This window comes from Cydia pomonella, chromosome 9, assembly GCF_033807575.1.
Source record: "Cydia pomonella isolate Wapato2018A chromosome 9, ilCydPomo1, whole genome shotgun sequence".
In the NCBI taxonomy this organism is placed as follows: domain Eukaryota; kingdom Metazoa; phylum Arthropoda; class Insecta; order Lepidoptera; family Tortricidae; genus Cydia; species Cydia pomonella.
The window spans coordinates 21847602-21871035 of record NC_084711.1 but is presented as its reverse complement, the minus strand read 5'-3'; the positions used below and the strand labels follow the sequence as shown (position 1 = coordinate 21871035).

The window sequence follows — 23434 nt, the reverse complement described above, 5'->3', positions numbered from 1 at the left end:
TATGATGAATAGACTAGGAGTTCTGGTGATCAACTCCTGAGTCCATCATGAGACCCTGGACCTGATCTAGATTGATGGTGCTCGTCAGGGCAACTCTATTGAGCCCATACACGATGGAGTTATGATGAGTAGATTAGGAGTTCTGGTGACCAACTCCTGACTCCATCATGAGACCCTGGACCTCATCTAGATCGATGGTGCTCGCCAGGGCAAATCTTTTGAGCCCAAACACGTTGGAATTATAATGAGTAGATTAGGAGTTCTAGTGACCAACTCCTGACTCCATCATGAGACCCTGGACTTTATCTAGATTGATGATGCTCGTCAGGGCAAATCTATTGAGCCCGAACACGATGAGGTTATGATGAGTAGATTAGGAGTTCTGGTGACCAACTCCTGACTCCATCATGAGACCCTGGGCCTCATCTAGATCGATGGTGTTCATCAGGGCAAATCTATTGAACCCAAACACGATGGAGTTATGATGAGTAGATTAGGAGTTCTGGTAACCAGCTCCTGACTCCATCATGAGACCCTGGACCTCATCTAGATTGATGGTGCTCGTCAGGGCAACTCTATTGAACCCAAACACGATGGAGTTATGATGAGTAGATTAGGAGTTCTGGTGACCAGCTCCTGACTCTATCATGAGACCCTGGACCTCATCTAGATTGAAGGTACTCGTCAGGGCAACTCTATTGAGCTCAAACACGATGGAGTTATGATGAGTAGAGTAGGAGTTCTGGTGACCAACTTCTGACTCCATCATGAGACCCTGGACCTCATCTAGATCGATGGTGCTCATCAGGGCAAATCTTTTGAGCCCAAACACGTTGGAATTATAATGAGTAGATTAGGAGTTCTAGTGACCAACTCCTGACTCCATCATGAGACCCTGGACTTTATCTAGATTGATGATGCTCGTCAGGGCAAATCTATTGAGCCCGAACACGATGAGGTTATGATGAGTAGTTTAGGAGTTCTGGTGACCAACTCCTGACTCCACCATGAGACCCTGGGCCTCATCTAGATCGATGGTGTTCATCAGGGCAAATCTATTGAGCCCAAACACGATGGAGTTATGATGAGTAGATTAGGAGTTCTGGTGACCAGCTCCTGACTCCATCATGAGACCCTGGACCTCATCTAGATTGATGGTGCTCGTCAGGGCAACTCTATTGAACCCAAACACGATGGAGTTATGATGAGTAGATTAGGAGTTCTGGTGACCAGCTCCTGACTCCATCATGAGACCCTGGACCTCATCTAGATTGAAGGTGCTCATCAGGGCAACTCTGTTGAGCCCAAACACGATGGAATTATAATGAGTAGATTAGGAGTTCTAGTGACCAACTCCTGACTCCATCATGAGACCCTGGACCTCATCTAGATCGATGGTGTTCGTCAGGGCAAATCTTTTGAGCCCAAACACGATGGGATTATAATTAGTAGATTAGGAGTTCTGGTGACCAACTCCTGACTCCATCATGAGAACTTGGACTTCATCCGGGTCAAAAATAATAATGCAAACCCTAACGTAATTTCAAGTGAAAATGCGTTTTTCAGAAAATCGCAGCCAAATAACACTAGACCTTACTCATAGTGTTGTGTTCCTGCCGGTGAGTAAGGTTGCCAGAGCTCAACGAGGGGCGAGAGGGGGTTAGGGTCGGCAACGCGCATGTAACTCCTCTGGAGTTGCAGGCGTACATATGCGGGCCGTATGCTTGTTTGCCACCGACTTAGTATTAAAAAAAAAAGTAACACTGAAAATCCATCAATAAGCGAGTCTGTTAGGCATACTGTAAAAAATGAACTTTTATTAAGATTTTCTAATCGCAGTATATAGCACTTCTCGGAACTCCGTAGCTGATTACGATCGCAACGAATGCCTGACAATCGAGCACAGGTCCGTCCTCTAAGCGCGCTCCGCGCGGACTGAGAGCGGGGCGTCGCTGCTGCGTGATTTATACGTGTTTTAAAAAAATATAAATTTACGGCAATGTAGGTCCCATAGTTACGAGTTTTTTTTTATAGGTTAACATAAAGTTACAGTTTGCTATAATATTATTTTTAAAGCAAAATATGCGTACAATTTGCGGAAATAAAATATAATAAAACCCTGTTTTCGCCAAAAAAATGAAGAAAACTCGGAAGGTATTTTATCAGTTTTTTCAAATGAATCTTCGATTGTTAATCATTCCAGCCCCTTGTACGAGATATGTTGAATCAAATTGTAGTCATTCATGTACCAAATGATTCTTGTTTATAGCAAAATTGAGAACCCAAACGCCACATCTCACTGCAAAATTTGGAAAAGACTCCCAAAAAACCTCATTAAAAAAGAGGTTTAAAAGAGAAAATGAAAATTTGAACTGTTGGAGCCCCTAGTTTAGGAAACGATTATTTAAGTACGTTATCAGTTTTTGAATAAATACTAATAGTTACGTCGTAATCTTGAATGAAAAAGGAAGCATTTTACAAAATACGCTCGTCTGTAGGAATAAGGACTCTTAAACGATATAAAATTTCCTTCAATAATGACAATTGAATTCAGCCCCTAATAATCCGATGTCTGATAAAATGGTATTCCTAGGGCCTGTCAAATTGATTGTCAGTATTGTAATATCTATTGCCACAGAAATCAATCTTTTTGACTTCACTGATTACTTTTTAAGTAGGGAGTATCTTAAGGCGCGTTCGGCGTGTACTGAAACCGCTTACATACATAATAGACATCGCATTAGATATCATTTACTAAGAGCATAAAGTCACCACTTTTAGATTCCATTATAGATAGGTATTGTTCAAAATTCAAAAATTTATTCTGCAAGAAGGCTTCAAGGGCTCTTTTACAAGTCAATACAACATTTAGAGTAACATCATATAGCGATATAAAAATACATAACAATATTTATAAAATACAACAGCCAATACTTGGGTAAACATTACATTATAATAATCTTAAAATAAATAATCACTACAATACAATAGAGATGTATAATCTCTATGGTTAAAAACACATTAAATCTAGAGATGTAAAAGGTCCCCAATGTCAAAGTACTAACACTAATAAGATTTGGAGGTGTGTAGTCTCTCCAAGTGTCAAAATAAAATTTATACCTACTACTTAAATAAATAAATCGCGTCTGGACTGTTAAGCTAGCAGTCTCATATCTCTGTTATTATAAGGGCCTGTTTCATAATGTCCAAGTATTGGATATCTAATTAACAAATAACCTGGCAGATAAAACTTCCTGCAAAACTTAGCACTTTATCTACTTAAGCTTATTTGAAGATTGTGAAATGCCAACGATCACTTTATTCGTCAGATAAGTGGCAAGTAGCTTTCTCAAGACTTTACTTGGACATTGTGAAACAGACCCTAAAATCAGTTTTTAGTACATGAGTAGTACTCGTAATTGTGGATGCAACTAAAATACAAATTTTACTCCCAGACTAATTTTGTATGGGAGCGCTTCTGTAATGGTAACCTCGATTGTCTTATACAGAAGACAACGTGTTCCCACTAGTAGTTGAAGTGGTCAGTGACTATGACACTTCAAAATTGTCTATTACACATTGGGACATTGATAATAAGCAGTCTCCGTAGCCTATGTATGCCTGCAACTTCAGAAAAGTTACATGCGTGTTGCCGACCCTAACACTCTGCACCCTCTTTGAGCTCTAGCAACCTTACTCACCGGCAGGACCACCCCACTATGAGTAGGGTGTAGTGTTATTTGGCTGCGATTTTATGTAAGGTGGAGGAAATTTCCCAGTTGGGCTCTGCTCTAGAACTGGAATGACATCCGCTGTGCTATGCGGGGCCACACTAAGCGAGATGACATTCACAATACCCATACCTCTCTTTTGGACGTAGTTTAAGGACATACCCGGGTCGAAAGAGCGTCTGTCCAAAGAATCTGGAACTTTCTGGATCAACGGGCATTAGTAATGAACTTTAAAAGACCGTCACAATAGATCACTGCTAGGTCGACGTGGCACTCAAAGGCCCGCAACACCCAAAAAAAAAAAAACAATAAACCACATCTTCTTCTTTCCATCCTGTTACCCCCTGCTGGGGTGCAGGATTCGAACCGTTTTCTTCCACTGACTTCGGTCTTGGGCAGCTTGGGTAACCTCCTACCACTTATTGTTTATAATTATTGTGGTGTTGCGAGCCTTGATTGAGCCAAGCATGCCAAAACCGATGTAAATAAGTCAACAGCTTCATAGGAAACAGCGCAACACGTGTACCAAATAAATAAGGTTACCCAATTAAATAAATAAGTAAGTAAATTAAGTAATATAAGCCCTCCTAAATAAGAATCCTCATTATCCCTGTATCAAAACATTAAGTATGAGCCATAATACCTCGTTAGCCTTGTTAACTTAAGCACCCTGCTCAAAGAGTTTCCTTAATGATTCGGCTTGAATTTCGCTGATTAACAAGCTAGAAAAAGGTGTTATGGCAACCGACAAGGCGTATCAAAATAAATAATGTAAGTATATTTATTACGTTTAAAATGTGAGAATGGATTTTTTTTTCATAAATAATGAATATTTATTACTTTCTTCCGTTTAGCTAATTGCGTTTGAAAATATATAGTTATTATTTTGCTTCAAGAATAAATGCCATTTTTTTTATAGCCTAGAACCTTCGCATGCAATTTATTTCGTGAAATGCCTAAAGTGTGGAATTATGGATGATATACAAACTGCGTGTCACAACTACATTAGATACATAAAATAGAAAATATTTCGTGAAAAACTTTTGTGCACCAAAATAGCAGACACACTGCATGAAAATAAACAGAATAAACCGTTCATGGACACAGCGCCATTCTTGAAACTGCCTGCTGTGGTACAGGTAAATCCCATACAAGATGTTTTCCCGTCTATGGACGGACTATCACGTTGCATTATCTATAAAAGTTGTGCCGCATATTGACAGCTCAGTTTGTATACATCTTCATACAGTTTGTATACGTTTTGATCCTTTGGTACTGGTACTTTGGTCTTGGGTACTATCCTGAATGATTGATGATGATAACTGATCCGTACAAACATAGTTACATAAATTGCAAGTTAAAAGCTTGTAAAAAGTCCAATCTCTAGAGATGTTAAACCCCCCCAAACCTTCAGTAATGCCAAAAGCCCAATATAAACGCATTAGGCTTGACAGCCGTCGAGCTCCATCAGCTGGATTTATTATATTTCTTCGACAGGCTTTCAGAGCCGTCGGTCAAACCTAAAGATAATAAATTACTATTACAATACAAATATTCCCGGGCAAATAGGCCTTAAGAGAATAACAATAAAACTCAGAATCGCTTATCGATTGCTTGGCAAGAATGATAAAATGTAAGTGGGTTTGCTATAAAGAGCAATCTGCAGGTAACGTATAAAGTAGAAGAGAATTTTTTTTTGGAGCAAATGGAGATAAAGGCTTTACTGTGAGTTTTCATTAAAAGACGACTTTGAATTTTTCATACTAAACTTGTTTTTGCTCTATGTCGTTTGTTTTATAAACTGGAGCGATATAAACTGATTAAAGAAGTGGCAGCATGGTTCCATTTTTATCGCTTGTCACTATGCCCGTCACTTTTGCACTTACATACTTGTTAGAACGTGACAGGCCTGGTGACAAATGATAAAGAGCCGACCATCTTAGCCCCACAGGACTATTCAAAATTCAAAATTCAAAAATTTATTCTGCAAGTAGGCCTCAAGGGCTCTTTTACAAGTCAATACAACATTTATAGTAACATCATATAGTGACATGAAAAATACATAACAACATTTATAAATACAACAGCCAATACCTGGGTAAACATTACATTATAATAATCTTAAAATAAATAATTACTACAATACAATAGAGATGTATAGTCCCTATGGTTAAAAACACATTAAATCTGGAGATGGAAAAGGTCCCCAATGTCAGAGTACTAATACTAATAAAATTTGGAGGTGTAAAGTCTCTCCAAGTGTCAAAATAAAATTTATACTAAATAAATAAACCGCGTCTGGACTAGATAATTATACCTCATGTCATTGTATGTGCAAAGTTTCATTACAATCCAACACATAGTTTTAAAATGAGAACGAAACTCTATTTGTATGGGAAGTTGAAATTCGGCTGAGCTAGCCAGGGACTCTTAAAGACGTCACAGGATTCTGACTGAAAATATTGCTCATAGACAATTTAGGACAAAATGACACAAAAGATTCCTAATAGAAAATATTAGCTACAAGATATCGAGTATCAACCTCGCCCAGCAAACAATCGGATACTCAAACATCCCGTTTCTAATATGTGCTCGGTCAATCGGTTTCTAGTGATGTGACGATAGTTGAAATTGAAAACTGGTATCTGTTTAGTATTTCTAAAACTTGGTTTATTATAGCGTAGAGAAATAATTAAGCTGAGAGGTCCAACTGTTACCTGATTTTGCTATTCATCATTGTCTCTTGGACAGCAAAACTGTATTGAAGGTTCTGAAAGTAAAAATCCAGTTTGAATTCCTCGATTATCTGTTAGTAGTGGTAGTAATGTTAGTGTGTCGGTAGTGTTAGTGTTGTGTGTCTGTGTGTCTTGTTATTTTAGTTTGTTTTCTAAACCTAATCTTCATCAAAATCCCCTTTATTTTCTATATATCAAACTGTTAACGCCTCGTCTTTGTTCGGGCATCTTCGGTAGCCGTCGCCGACGAAATCCATGGTGCAGGGCGCAGAGAAGTGTGGCCGGCACATTCACTCAGCAATCTTGCGACGGACGGTTGTGCCCGTCCGCTACAATAAGTGATAACTTTTAACATGTTTGTATAACCAAAGTTAATTATTATACGTGCATGTATTGGACTACAAGTGTCATTTAGACATCCTCATCCACGACCCCAAGATCTTCTCGTCCACCCCTACATGCGTGGACACAAACATTTTATATTATTTCTTCTATTTTATTTCAATACTTCACTATGTAGGTACTCGTTGGTGTACAACAGACATCACAAAACATTGTCATTATTTTTCGGAGCATCACAAACTTGTTTCCATAATTAACGATACGGTCCTTGTCCTGAGTACAATAGGAATAAAATATCCCCGTTTTCTGGCACGAGTTAAATTGTATTAAACTTTGTTTAATTTTGTATTCGTATTGTTCATTTCTAATTAAATTAAAAGCTATTCTTGGAAACAATTTATTCTTTGAGGCAAATTCTTATTTAAATGAATTGTAAAGGTTTTGATCTTGCCTTGATACGCTCTCGGGAATCGCTCGCGCTGACTGTTCCACGCGCGCGCTTCTTATGGTGATATACATATAATCTAAATGAACTTTAATTAGAGTTTTTTCTCAGTGGATTGTTATTATATTGCTTTTATTATGTTTGATATTATCACAATAAATTTTCATAATGCGCAAAGGCATTTTTTTTTCGTTACATACGTGGCATCTCGCCAGTAGTCGGAAACGCACTAAACGAGGTGCGGTAATATTTTTTTAGAGATGCCGACTCTAGTACTATAGCTCAATGATAATGTGAGGTCTAGGCTATGGAAAGTAGAGGCAAGGAACAGAATCTCCATATACCAAAAAGTGTCCGACAAAAAAACATAAATAGGTGGCGCTACTATACCTAGAATACTTGAGAAAAAAATCTAATCATAGACAGCGCACTTCACTCCGTCAATAACGCCTAGGTTCTTAGCTACTCTAGCGCTACTCTGGAGAGATTTGGAACTATTATTTATAGCTGACAGCTGGACACTTTTGCAACAGTTCTGCCTAAGGAGATTCTGTTCCTTGCCTCTACCTTCCATAGTCTAGACTCCGTTGTATGTCAAGGTGGTAAATAAAATTCAGATTGTGAATTGTGATCGTGTGCTTTGCGACCTGTCTGTTCGATATGCCGGTTGACAACGGAGTTCCGACTTGCAGGTAGTTCGCAATAACACTTTTATTATCAACACACACACGCACACAGACATGCACACAAATACACAATCTCACAATCACTATCACGAACACACAGACGCACCCAACTACAGGTTCCTATTTAGCGGTAAGGCTATTATTACTATAACTGCTCTGTCGTTGTAATGAGTAATAAGTACTTCTAGTTTTTAAGTTATAGATAAGTAATTAAATAGTTACAATTGTTACAAACAACCACTATTTGTTATGGAGGAACGGGACTTCCTGACACAGGTATTTCTTACCTACTAGGAAGACCCAACCTTGTTTGTCATATGTGTACCCAACATTTATGAAATAAATCATTTTCATTTTCATTTTCATTTCATTATGTAGGTATAAGTCAGAGGTAATTATGGAAGGCAAGTGCAGCTGCATTACTGTTGCAACATTACTACCGCGGCCTTGACACGGCCGCTGTTACTGTCAATTTCCTTGATAAAATTAGTGCTGTAGTAGTTGCCATCTAAATGTCATATTTACAGACATATCATTTGCGTTTGCGACGGCTTCCTAGGCCAGTGAGCAGTGAACCTGCCTACCAAGTAGGGAGTTCCCGGGTTTGACTCCCGGTAAGGGCATATATTTGTGTGTTCATCACGAATATTTGTTCCTGAGTCATGGTTTATCCTACTAGTCTATCCTCCTCCCAGTCGTACACATAAACAATCCGAAATTTGCTACTGAAATTTAAACTTATAGTGCGGGGAATAGAGTTGATTTTGTTTTGTTTGAGAAATGAACGAAACAATAAATACAATTGTGTTCCACTTCAATTTGTTTTCAATTTCATCGAATTGAATAAGTACTTTAGGTAGGACCTCGGGCCTTACGGCCTGGCCACAACATTGCGCGACTGGCTTATGCTAAGGCGACAACCATAGGTGGGAACGAAAGATCCGATCACTGTATCTCGCTCCAACCTATGGTTGTCGCCTTAGCCGAAGCCAGTGCAGAGACGGGGCAAGACCAACGTTTTATATGGGCAAGGTACATTTAGCGAAGCCCTTTGGTGGTGCAAGAATTAACGAAAATATTTACGTTGTGTCCTAGATATACTTATTTGAGGCGCGAGGCCCCTCGGGCCGCGAGGCCGTAGGAGGAGGCCGACGTCGCCTCTGTTAGGATGCTATGTATCAAAGCATGTAATTATCTATATAAGTGTGGATATCTTCGCTTAGTATATAAGCCTTGCTTTGTTTGGGGCTAAGTCGATCTGTGTGGTGTTATCCCCAAATAATAGTACAATACGATACAAGTGCGAAAAATAGGAAATTTGAAACAAGTGGCGATAAATTAAAACACGCCCGAATCGCCTATTTGCACATGTATCGAACAACGTTTTAAAGTACATAATTATGGACCTTTAAAATTTCGACATACTTATATCGCAATAGTGCGGTAAAGTAGCACCATATATATGTAGGGTGGAGTCCAAAATTATCGCCACTCGTTTCTAATTTCCTATTTCGCGCACTTCTATAGTAACGTTCTATTTAATTTAATTGATAATTCAATGTGTATATATATACCGTATTATTTGACATTTAGATTTTATTCTAGAAAGGTTCTAGACTAGTATTTTTATACAATTTTAATGTTTGTCGATCCTTTTGTGAAATTCTTATTATTAAGCTTACCATATCTATAATAGTTTATTGTTTTTTTTAGAACAATAATAACTGCATCAATAAATTGCTCTGATATTTAGATTAAGATGATATTTGTAAAATTTGACGATTTAAAAGTGCTTGTTGCTAGGCCTATTTGAATAAAGAATATTTTGACTTTGACTTTTGACTAATCATTGTTGCGCGCGAGATGTACTGTGAGCCGTACGAAGGTCGTATCAGAAATCAGCTCAACGTATACACCGTGTTGTTTTTTATTTCCATTAATTTCAAGGGTGCATTCCTGAGCTTAAACTAAGTAACTTTCTCAAAGACACCGGTATTCTAATTAACTCCATTTCGGAGATAATCACAAATTTTTAGGGTTCCGTAGCCAAATGGCAAAACACGGAACCCTTATAGATTCGTCATGTCCGTCTGTCTGTCCGATTTTGTAACAGCCACTTTTTTCCGAAACTATAAAAGCTATACTGTTCAAACTTGGTAAGTAGATGTATCCTATGAGCCGCATTATGATGTTTACACAAAAATAGAAAAAAACAATAAATTTTGGGGGTTCCCCATACTTAGAACTGAAACTCAAAAAATCTTTTTTCATCAAACCCATACGTGTGGGGTATCTATGGATAGGTCTTTAAAATGATATTGAGGTTTCTAATATCATTTTTTTTAAACTGAATAGTTTGCGCGCGATACACTTCCAAAGTGGTAAAAAGTGTCCCCCCCCCCCCGTAACTTCTAAAATAACAGAATGAAAAATCTAAAAAAAATATATGATATACATTGCCATGCAAACTTCCACCGAAAATTGGTTCGAAAAATTGGTTCGAACGAGATCTAGTAAGTAGTTTTTTTTTTAATACGTCATAAAAATTAAAAAAAAAAAAATTTTTTCGTCAAACCCATACATGTGGGGTATCAAGGGATAGGTCTTCAAAAATGATATTTACGTTTCTAATATCATTTTTTTCTAAACTGAATAGTTTGCGCGAGAGACACTTCCAAAGTGAAAAAATGTGTGTCCCCCCCCCCGTAACTTCTAAAATAACAGAATGAAAAATCTAAAAAAAATATATCATATACATTACCATGCAAACTTCCACCGAAAATTGGTTTGAACGAGATCTAGTAAGTAGTTTTTTTAATAAGTCATAAAATAAAAAATATTTTTTTTTTATCAAACCCATACGTGTGGGGTATCTACGGATAGGTCTTCAAAAATGATATTGAGGTTTCTAATATCATTTTTTTCTAAACTGAATAGTTTGCGCGAGAGACACTTCCAAAGTGGTAAAATGTGTGTCCTAAGTGGTAAAATGTTGAACGAGATCTAGTTTATTTTTATCTTATAAGGCCCTCACGAGCATATACACTTGCCTTAGGGCCTGTTTACATATTGATTAGAGTTTACTAAACGTAAGTACTATCTCGAACCATTGATGTTCGAAATGACATTGATATGTCACAGTTTTTAATTGTTTGGTTGAATTAAATGTTGTGGCCGTGTTACAATAACGCTATACCTATGCAACATTTAATTACTTTTTATAAAAATAAAAACGTAAAAAACTTATTATTATTATTATTTTTTAATTAACTATGCCATTTAGTTTCCTTTAACGTACTTATCGATACCCCGGAGTTAACGGAATTCAATAGAAACACGGTGTGTAAGAAATCGTTAAATTAGAATTGGCTTTCAAGCAATAATTGGGTTTCAAGCATTACTGACATCCTCTTTCAGATATCTTAACTATCAAAATAAGCCGAAGTATTTTATGAACAGATAGGCAACTAGTTGACGCTGCCACGCTGGGCAGAAAGACTGCAAATAGAGAAGAGTTCCGGACTGTGGTAGCCGACATCCGTAGAGGATATGGTACCTGAAGAAGAAGAAGGCAACTAGTCGGAGAGTAGATAATCATTGATCTTGTTTCACTTTGTACCTTACCCTATCTACTACTAAACTAATTAACTAAAATTCAACCAGGATTAAATAAAAATAAGAAAATAAATAAATTTGGCCATGTGATCGTCTAGTGTATTTACGTTGTGAACCTTAGTACCCTTCGTCTTTTATGTGAAACTGATACGATTTGGATTTTTCAAAACTATCCCTAAATATCCTATGAATTTGTAAATATTCCTACTGTATATTTTTATTAACACTATTGTTAGACAAATAAAAAAAATAGTAAATAATATATATTTTTTAGAATTTATCTCCTACCGTGACCAGTTACCGTGAACAGTAGTAAGCCCTTTTTGTTTGTAATTTAAAACTTATATTTTCCTTTTAATATATCTCTTCGCTAACCTAGCTAGCTAAAGGAAAATATGTATATGTAACCATTGTAACCATAAGTAAATATTGCAAAGAATAGTACGTACAAACATACTTTATCTACTGTCACGCCCGGATGAAGACGGGTCTCTAAGCTAATTAATACCCATTTTATTTTTATTTTATTTTTAATAGGTATTCCTAAGCACTATGTAATATTACTCTACCAACGTTTCGTAACCTAATTTCAGACGAGAAGAAACGCCAAGAAACTCATCTGAATGTACTATTAATGTATGGAATACTGAAAACAATCGTCTATTAAATATGACTTTATTTACCCTTTAATTCCCCAGTTATAGAAAAGCTCAATTGTCACTAGTGAACCGCTCCGCCCGTCACTAGCTCCCTATAACAAAATTATTTAGTATGTCCTCAAATAACTTTGTTCCCCTATCTCACCCAATGTAAAAATATATAAACCTTCAATCATATTTAATGTACGAGCCTCAGTAACCCATCCATATGCTACTGAAGATAGATTTTAGTTTATTTTGTAATTAAAATCAGTTAAAACTCTAATGATTTTAGTATTGTATTGTATACAATCAAACTAAATGTGAAAGAAAATAAATAAACCTAACACCCAAATAATGACTCTACCCTAACTCTACCCCAAATTCACCTATTCTAATGTGTGTAAAACTAGAGGCGAACCTCTATTTTTACAGGGAGGAGTGTGTGTGTGAGGGACCCTAATTTAAGCTCTAAACGTTCGGCCGACAAAACCGAGGTATAGCAAACCCTAGTGTCTGTGTGATTGCCTCCCCCCATCTGTGTTAGCCGAAGCCTGGGTACAGACGAGTAAGGCGCCCTAACCATGTATATAATGTGTATAAATAAATATATTTAACAAGACAACGCTTCTTCAATTACCAACAGATTTCAATGAGTAAGGATTACTCCTAATGGTCCACACGTGAGACCCTCATATCCCTCTGTCAGACCTTGAAGAGAACGTAAGAGGTATAATCGTCACCTGTGTTGGTAAAAAGGCTGACGCCAGGCCCCTCTCGCGACCTGGACCTAACTCTCTACTGGATTCCCGAGTAAACCTGCTTGTCACCGTTTGGTTAGGCGTACTCGGTAGGTTGACCATGCAACCTGACACTGAACTGGCTCTAAAATACAAAAAATCCACAAAAATAAGTAAGTATTGACACTAAAATAACAATTGAACTGATTGACAAAGAACAGCATAGTAGCTACGCAATGTCAAACATTCAATCGTCAAAATAACAACCTTTGTTTTTACGTCTACGAATAAGCCAGAGAAAGTGACAATCCGACGGTCAAAAATATAATGGCGGTCCTGGCTTAAAACTGAGCTATTTATAACCTTCGGCAAACGCTCCAGACGAGTTAGACGTTTCTCTCGTACTTATCGTAGGGTAAAGGCACCAATAGTCAACCCCTCCACGAAATTTCTATGTTCAAGAACGTCTCATTTGCCCACTAATTGATCAATAAGAATTATGAATGTATTTACTCATCAATAATTTAATAAAGCTTATTTTTTATAAAGAATAAAACGTAATTTAATTTAGCTTATGGAAACATTTCATTAAATATAATGCAAGGGCCTTTTTGCCAGTAACCACTCCCCCTGTCTACCAAGACACAGCCTTTAAGTACCCAGTCTACAGCCATCCCATTTTAACGCCTGGCTATTGGGTTCCGAGTTCCGTGATTTCAGTGTCCAGTGGTCAGCCACAGGATGACTACTGAGTATTTGATGTATTTCAATGAAATAAAGTCATAATAATGTAGATATTTAAAGCTGCTTGATTTAACAACTTACATTACATTTGAATATAAAAAAAATCTTGAAACCTATGCTCAGCCTCTATCGGCTGGCCTCTGGGTCCACACCCCCTTTAAAATTACTGCCTCAAACCCAGTAATCAGCCAGGGTTTACTTTAATATGGATTTATATTAATTTTTTACTTTTTCCAGATAAATTAAGTATTAATTACGTGAAGCAGTGCACATGCTTTTTAAAAAAATATCACAATTCGGCTGCTAACGTCTGATCAAAATACCATGTGACGCTCCAAAAAAATGGCGCATATGGCATATCCCTTAATGTCAGAAGACAGCACTTCTTTGAAGTAGTGTTGTGGTTTATGCTAAACAATTCTTTTAAAAATTAAGTTACTTTTCAATTCATACTTTATTAATCTATAATAACACCTACTTTTGGCACACTGATGCATGTCTGAGCACTGATGCCTTTACCTTATACGTTTGACTAGTTTATTACCCTTGAAACTCGAGTACCAATCACTTTTTCTGATTAACGACCCACTACGAAGCATGATTTAGTTAAAGTCTTTGTTTGTTGTTTAGAATTTCTCGTGAGAATATTTTGCTTCTATTCCATTAAACTTACGGAATTAATTTATTAAATATATACATACTATTTACTAGTATTTTGATTAATATTGGAACATAATAATTGAGGTTTGTAGTTTATGAAAATGATATGGACAGTGGCGGATTAACCGAACAGCAGAAAAAGCATATGCTAAGGGCCCCGCGCCTAGGGGGGCCCCGCGCTCCGACCCCGACCATGCGATTTCGGTACGCGGAACCGGCCAAGTTCAAGTAGAACTCGCACTCCGCGGATCCTGTACTACCACATTTTATTAACAATGTATTTGTTTTCGTAAGCCAGTAACAATATTGATCAATTATTATTATTTTATTATCCTGTCTATTTTTCTTTATGACAATACCAAATTTAAAGAATTTTTAGGCTTACGCAAAGACCAAGAGCAGAGTTTAGCAGAAAACCGAAGGTACAGAGTGTCTTAAAACTTTTGTGCATGGCTAAGCTGCAGGAAACAGAGCTCGGAAACGAACAAAAGAAGATACTGTGTTTAAAAACATATTAGTGAAAAGCAATGAAGGATGATTTCTTTATTAATTATTATTTCAAATAACAAATTGCACCTTACAGCTAATGCCTAATTATGATCAGCTTTGAGCCCGTAGTAGACCAAAGGACGCGCTCCTCTACGGCTGGCCGGGCGCCCAAAATATGCCGAGTTGCTGCAAAGCCGTGATACATATGATCTAATTGTCAAAATGTTATAAAAAGAAAACAGCGGGGCCCCTATGCAGGATTTTGCATTCGCATATGCCGGATGTAAAGCCCTACATAGGGCCCGATACCCAAAGCATCCCAGCAAGTCGCACTTTCGAGCAAGAACAAGGCCGAGCAGCATGCGAGCCGAGATCACATTGGTTCAATTCCAAACTCTGTTCTCCTACAATTCAGCCTTTGCACGCCGCGATAGAACGCTCCGGGCCTCCGCCCTTATACAGAGCTCGGCCTACAGCCTCGTTCACACTATGGCATTGGTTTAATTCTAGGCTCTGCTTTCCTGCAGCTTGGCCTTCAGCTTAGCACGGGAACGCTACAAAATCGGGTGGTCCGGATATTCAGCTCGTGGAGCTCAGCATTCGGCCTTGTTTTTTGGCTCACTTAGCCATTAGTTCCCACTTCTTAGGTCCGACTCACTTTTCACCTATTTTTACAAGCTTTTGTAAACTTAATAATATTGATGTTGTTAAATAGTATCCCTACATGCTTTTATTTAACTTGCAATACTCGTAAGGTCTTTTCAAAATCTGCAAACCATCTGCAAACTATTATTTTGACCATTTATCAAAATTTGGCAAAATTATGAAGACCGAAGTTAAGGAGGAAACCTGTATAAAAGAAAGGAACTGTGATAAAATAACACAACTTCATTAAGATTAGGCTATTTTAAAATGGCTAAATAAAAAATAAAAAATAGATAATTCGGAATTCCTTAAAATAAATAAATAAGGAAAATACTTCGGATTTTAAATGACGTCATATACCTATAGTTCGTATCATCCACGAAGACGCGCCCCGCTCTTCTTCCTAATCGCTTATAGTACAAATCGGCAACTCTTTGGCAATGTAGTAGTTATGTCTACTAATTAATGTGTATAAACAGAACTACTACATTGCCAACTTCTAGTAAAAGGTTGCACACCACACTTGTAGGTACTATAGGCGATTGGGAAGAGGAGTGGGGCGCGTCTTCGTGGATAACACGAACTACAGACACAAAATAAAAACATTTCTTGTGTATAGGCTCCGTTATTTATTCTTTTTATTTTATATTCATTCATTTTTTATATTTATTATTGTTACCATTCAGTCAAAAAAGGCCAAACGGAGGCTATTTGTAAGTATCATTTACATTACAAGCATAAGGGAAGTAACCTTTGCAGCGCTTTGTACGTCTTTTTAGTGAGACGATTTTTTGCAATAACCTAAAAGCGATTAAACCGATCATTTTCGCTATAGTTCTCATTGAAAGTATTTATTAAGCTTTTGTTTCACTTTTTTTTTCATTCGGAGCGATTATTTCCGAAAATAATAACTTTAAAAAAAGGGTTTTTGGAGACCGTTATTCGTTTTGAAAGACCTTATCCATCCATCAAAGCAAAAAAAATCAAAGTAAAAACATTTTGTATGCGAGGTACCCTAATTTTTTTTATAGTTGTTATTTTACCCGTTCTGTTGCAATGCATGATTTATGTATCCATGCCAAATTACAGCTATCTAGCACTAAAAATAACGGAGCAAACCCTCGGACAGAGGGACAGACGGACATGGCGAAACTACTTATATAAGAGTTTCTAGGTGACTACGAAACCCTAAAAAATACACTGCATAACATGTTAAAAACAAATCGGGAACGAGTCGAAAAAAATTAAGACATCGTAAAAACTTTGTGATGGTACTGAATCCTCGGGGTGCGAGTCTGACTCGCATCCCATCATCTTTTTTTTTCAAACCAGGGGGCCCCGCGAACTATTGTGCTAAGGGCCCCGCGCCTTCTTAATCCGCCCCTGGATATGGACCCTTTATTTGTGTCAATTATTTTTATATGTTAACTAGATCTGCTAGTGCGTCTAGTTACAACTTGTTCTTTTTACTTTGTCTGGAACTTTCCCAAGTCGATTGTCGCTTCGTTTGTAATTGCCAGTCAACCGAAATAGTAATGTAATAAATGAAATATCACCCCCTTTTTTAACACGCTTTTATTAGGTCGACCTGTATGTAACTATGTAATGGAATCTAAGGTAACTAATTTAACCATCTTCCAAGGATCGTAGCGTCATGAAAATTGGCAGCTGTATGTAGTTCTGATAACAATACAATAATATGGTACTGTCGAACTGATCTGATGATGGAGCCGGAAGATATGAACTGGAACTTCATGATGAAACATCGTATCATAGCTGTGTTTGGATTTGTTAGAAAAGTCTTGTAATGAACTTTGACCACGATTAGGTTTCAAGGTCTGATGATGAAGCCGGAAGATAGGCACTGGTATTCCATGATGGAATATCGTATCAAACGATTTTCGGTTTTTACGTGCATTTATAAAAGCGTGTTTTTCTAGTGTTTTTTAAACTATTAATTTATTAAGAGTGATAGTTATAGTCGTACCCGGGTATGTCCTTAAACTACGTACACAAGAGAGGTATGGGCATTGTGAATGTCATCTCGCTTTGTGTGGTAGGGCACAGCACAGCGGATGTTATTCCAGATCTAGAGCAGAGCCCAACTGGGGAAGTACCTCCGCCTTACAGAAAACCGCAGCCAAATTACACTAGACCCTACTCATAGTGTTGTGTTCCTGTCGGTGAGTAAGGTTGCCAGAGCTCAACGAGGAGGGAGGGTTGTTAGGGTCGGCAACGCGCATGTAACTCCTCTGGAATTGCAGGCGTACATAGGCTACGGAGACTGCTTACCATCAGGCGGGCCGTATGCTTGTTTGCCACCGACGTAGTATAAAAACAAAAAAGCGTATACTATACGCCAAAAGTATATACCATTATTTGATAGCTTAAAAAAATGAGATAGGTATACCTCAACACGACAGATAACAGTTTTGAATGACTCACGGTTAGTTTCACTAGACTTAAATTGATCGGGATATGGATACTGTTTAGGTTAGGTTAGGTTAAGACCTTTTGTATTGTTGGTGTTGTACTCGCGAACAATATGCAAGTAACTGGGTCGTAATATCGGGAGCTCGAAAACAATACAAAATTAAAGGTAATCACGGTCTATATTCGTGTCAATATTTAATGTACAGTCAAGTCTGAAAATATGGGTACGGAAAATGTGCCAAAAATATGTATACACTACCCGACCATGACGACCGGACTTGCGACCATGCCGGAAGGAAGTGATTTGGGGGAGATCTTTTATATTTAGTTTTTAGTTTTAAGTTGTTTTGTGTTAGCATAAGTTCGATTTATTTGTTTTAGTTTTAAATTAGTTTTTTTAATAAATAATTTAGTAAATCTGTATATTAAAAATTAACAATAACTACCTATCTGTACCCCTAGTGTAAATATTTTCGACAGCGAAACGTGACGTACGCGTTTGCGTTAAGTGTCATTTTGTATGAGATTTTTGACTTTCCAAAACGTCCCGCTTGGCGCGCTGTTCAAAAACCCATACAAAATGAGACTTAACGCAAACGCGCACGTCACGTTTCGCTATCGACTAAATTTACACTTGGGGTACTGATTGTTATTAATAAATGCAAACCGATACCATTTACTTACGTCTTATCAAGAAATATTGTCTATACCTCATTGTTTTACCACGGAAAGATATTTGAAACGTTGTTTGTTTCAGTTGCACGTGAATCGTGAACACGAGATGTTAGCAACAGAGGTAATTGATTTCTATTTTATTTTTTACAACACCAGTCCGAAAAACTCCCTTCATCCTTTTAAATCAATGTGCAAAGTTACGCATGATGTGATTATTTCTTGTGACTTGAAAGTCTTGAAACACATTTGGTGAATAATTTGCTGTTTGTGGTTCAATTTCTAAATCTTGCTCGGGTTTCTAATTTTGGTCTCTTGTCAAACAATAACTGTTGAAGCTTATCAGTTTAAAATAAAATTCAAATTCATATGCATATTTTAAGACATTGTCCTTTTACTTTTAAGCACGTACTTCGCCTTTGTCTTGTTATCTGTCTGTAATATCTAGGATGTTAGGTGATAAGATCGTCTGGTTGGGATAAATACAGTCTAGGTTCGTTGTTCGCTTAGACGAAATACCTATATACAAACAAGAGTTGTGTTCTTTTTTTTAAATCTTTTAACTCTTCAAGTCGCATACGTGGTTTTTGAGTTGTAGGAATTTTGATTTTATTTCAATTAATCAAATTTCAAATTTAAATTACGTAATCGGTCGGGAGTCGACGGCCTACCACTCCAAGGGTTAAGAGGGGGCCAACGTAAAATAGTAATTTTTTTATTGAATTAGCAAAAAAATTAAAGAGGAATACTAGAAGAAGGACACGACCTGTTCCTTATGAACAGGGGTCGGACAAAAAGTGCGGATGACGTAAAAATGACGTAATCTTGCACACAGGTGATGTTTGAGTTTGTATTTAAACTTCCGTGTGACATGTAGTAAAATACAAAAAATACGGAAAATTGCCACAATATTCGAGTAAAGATGACATTTTAGAGCGTTTTCTTATACATTAGTAAATATAAATTTTAGCTAAATATAATCGTGAAGATTCAATAGCTAAACAATAACGAAGTCAATTTATAGTTCATCTGATTGAAAATGTGTCAGTCAAAAACGTACTTACTCATTTCAAGTGGCGATATCGTTTAATAAAGAGGTTGATAAATGATAAGTGATAATTGTTTATGAAAATCAAAAATACTATTTGAAATCACCTATAAGTGGTTTGACATCATCCGCACTTTTTGTACGACCCCTGCTTATGAACATATTAGAAGGAAAAAAAATAGAGGGAAAGAGAAAAAGAGGAAGACCGAGAAACAAACATTCAACCAAATAAAAGGGTCAGGTCGTGCCATACCAGAAGGTTAAAGGGGTTGGCAGACCGGACTGGTTGGCGACTGGTCCACCAACAAGAGCACAGCTCTTAAAAATATAAATATGCCAGTACGAGCGAGATGCATAGGAAACGTATGTTATGCTCACGCTAGCGAATATGTCATTGTCAAACTGCTGGTAGCCATACTAGGCTCGCCCATATATGTTGAGCGAGTGACTAAAAATACAAATAAGGATGACTCACGATATAACGGCCCGGATTCGAGCCAAGGCAACCAATATTTCGTTTTCTATAACAGGTGACAGTGATCACTTTCTATAGAAAACAAACTGTCGGATGCCTCGGCCCGGGACCGGACCATTTTAATGTTAGTCGTCCTATCTATCACAAATAGGCTTGTTTCCATCTACAAATCTTAGAGCAGAATTGTGTCCCAATAAATTATTTTGGATTATAAGAACATGTTAAACTACTTTTAGGGTACCTGTAATGACCATATTTTTATAAATATTGAATTTATAAAATCTTTTGGCACACGTCACGTGACCAAACTCGAAACGTCATTGAAGATTCTGATGACGTCACAACTCTCGGATTGACACTGTTGACATTTAGTCGATAAACAGCAAATGACAAATGTCAGTTGACAGTTCGTATATTCTACGTGTGTATGTAGTTATGGGTCAAACCGTAAACTGTGACGTCACACAATTTTCAAAGTGCGTTTTGGGCTTTGGGCGCGAAAGCATCTGTCAAAATATATTTTGTTAATTTAACATATTTAAAGCCGTTTTAGTAATATAATAAGTAGTAATAGTAAAAGTTGAATTTTAGGGCAACTTTTATATATAGAACGTAATACAAGCGTTTCAAAAAATTGGAAACAACCCTATTTATATTTTTAAATTTATTTCCGACCATTCGACGTTAACTGATTTCCCAGCAAAATAAATTAAATTTACACTTACAACATTAAATTCAAATTTACGGCAGATTAAATGTACACTATCTACGTCATCTATCATCTGTCGATCTCTATAAGTACTTGGCTATTAATTCCTTATTTCTCAGCCTCTATCGTAATGCACTATTATTACCAATACCAACCCACTAATTTGTTTATTTGTAAAGTGTCGAGTACCACTTACACCGCCAGCGGCCTACGTACAGCCACGTCTGAAAACATCGACAGGATCGAAGTGCCAAAAATATGTATACACGACCTTATGGCCTACATATATTGGTAGTGTGTACATATTTTTCACACTTCGTCCGTATCGATATTTTCAGACGTGACCGTAAATTTTTCATAAAAATAGTTTCATCTGTTTCGTGCGTTGTTTATCATTATCACAGTCGGGTTAATGGTTTTTTGATGAACATAATCGACACGGTCCCGAAATGTCAAGTTGACGGTGACTGCCTGATTGGATTATACGACAGCATAATTAATGTGACATGGGTTCAATAAGGATTTGTTTTGTATTCAATGATCTAGCGTTGTTTGAGGCGTAAATTTTCCCCTATTTGAAAAAAATGCGAGTGTGTCGTGAAACACTCGGTTGGATCGAAGTAACGGAAGGAACTTGACACATTGCTTTTCACATCACATATGAGGAAATCATGTTCATGTTCATGTTCGTGTTCGTGTTCATGGTCATGTTCATGTTCACGTTCATGTTCATAGTTATGTTCACGTTCATGTTCAACATCATGTTCATTTTTATGTTTATGTTCATTAAAATAAGAAAAAACTATTTTGCTATTTACTGATACTATAGTTTGTTCTTAAAAAAGGGTCGCGACGGAAACTTGTGACGGAAAATTTTAATTAGCATGGATTTCCGCAAAGTAACGCCTGATTCTATTAATTCTATTAATTACGGAAAACTCTTACATTTGTTTTTCGCCTAGCCGCCAATCGCTAAGTCCGTACTGTGCGATAAGGAACTTCGTTCCAAAAGTTAGAGAATATCCTAAACGTCATATTTTTATAAATGTTGTCATTATACTTTACGAGCCCAGAATTTACAACCGGTTGCCCAATGATCTGAAACTAGTTGAAATGTCTGACACAATATTCATAACCAAGCTCAAGGAGTACTTATTAGAAAAAGCGTTTTACTCGGTAGATACATTTATAAATAGAATAGATTAATATAATATTCCCAATGCCTGTGACATAATTCTATATTTTACAATTTAATGATGCTCAATACTTTAATTTGATAATGTAAGTTGATTCTTGAAAATACAAATACAAATACAAATGTTTATTTCTTAGAATATGGTACAAAGATGGTCAATTCATAATAAGCGCGTCATATTCTGCCTCTATCGGCGTAGAAATATTATAAATTAGGTTGCTATACTTATATAAAATTATTGCTAACATGCATAACTATATATTATAATATTTACAGATCCAGTATTTATAACTCTTATAATTACCTACGTAAGTATTGAATGAATAATGATATATATAAGTAATTGTTAACAGAAAATGTTAAATGACGTGTAACACTTGTTATCAATAAACGATTGATTGATTGATACTGATGACACGTCATACAGTAGGACTAAGTCGGTCAAGTCGGAGTCGGACTTCTCCAGTTGGGCTTTTTATACAAAAAGCCCAAATGGAGAAGAACCTCCCTCCAGCTCACAGAAAACCGTAGCCAAATAACACTAGACCCTACTCATAGTGTTATGTTGCCAGAGCTCAACGAGGGTGCGTAGTGTTAGGGTCGGCACCGCGCATGTTCGCGCATAGGCGTTCATAGGCTACGGAGACTGCTTACCAACAGGCGGGCCGTATGCTTCTTTGCCACCGACGTAGCATAAAAAAAGGCCTCACATGTATGTTGGAGTTTTGTGTATATGTTATATAAACTTTTTCTCTAAGACGAGAGAGAGAGAGAGAGAGAGAGAGTGAGAGGGAGTCGGTAGTGACCCTGCATACGAAGAAAGAGGTTCGAATTCTAGGAAGGGTGTTTATTTGTGTGTTTATCATAAACATTTGTTTCACTCAGAAACAAATATATTTCTAATATGAGAAATATTTCCGTCCACCTAGTACCCACAACACAAGCCATATTAAGATTTATGTTGGACTGGGTCGATATATGTAAAATTGTCCGGAAATATTTATTTGTTTTGCGAATATTTTTTTCAGCGTATAAATTATTAGCTTCAGTTTGCTACTTTGCCACCCCTAAGGGGTTGAATTTTAATTAATAGTCTCGACAATACACTAGAAACTCAAATATGGAACATCCTTTCTTTCAAAGACGAAAGGCAGATTTACTGCAGTTTCCGTCCACTGCGACTTGGCAGAGCACTTCCGTGCCCCCGGCTATTAAATGTATCCGCCCTTTTAAGCTGGAGAAAATATATTTTCCACAATGATTTTGAACTTTATTTCAAAGTGACACTGCTCAATTTTGCATTCTGATACTTTTTTTTGCTAAAGGGTTAAAGCGTATGTACCTAGTGAAATGACTTACTGTAGTAAGTAGAAGGAAAAGGTTGCTGTGGATTTTGATCGTATTTTTTTTATAATAGTTTTTTTTGTGTAAT

At 37.0% G+C, this 23434-nt stretch overlaps 1 protein-coding gene across 2 annotated transcripts in view; it reads left to right on the top strand.

Annotated features, from left to right (window-relative positions):
- Positions 1–23434, top strand: part of LOC133520946 (somatostatin receptor type 2) — a 273728-nt gene that overhangs the window by 232101 nt on the left and 18193 nt on the right. Inside the window, exon 3 of one of the 2 annotated variants that reach the window (XM_061855663.1) lies at positions 18661–18699. The exons of the other annotated variant lie outside the window; for it this stretch is intronic. The gene's annotated coding sequence lies outside the window, so the exon portion shown is untranslated. The remainder of the gene's footprint in view (positions 1–18660; positions 18700–23434) is intronic. 2 annotated transcript variants of the gene reach the window in all.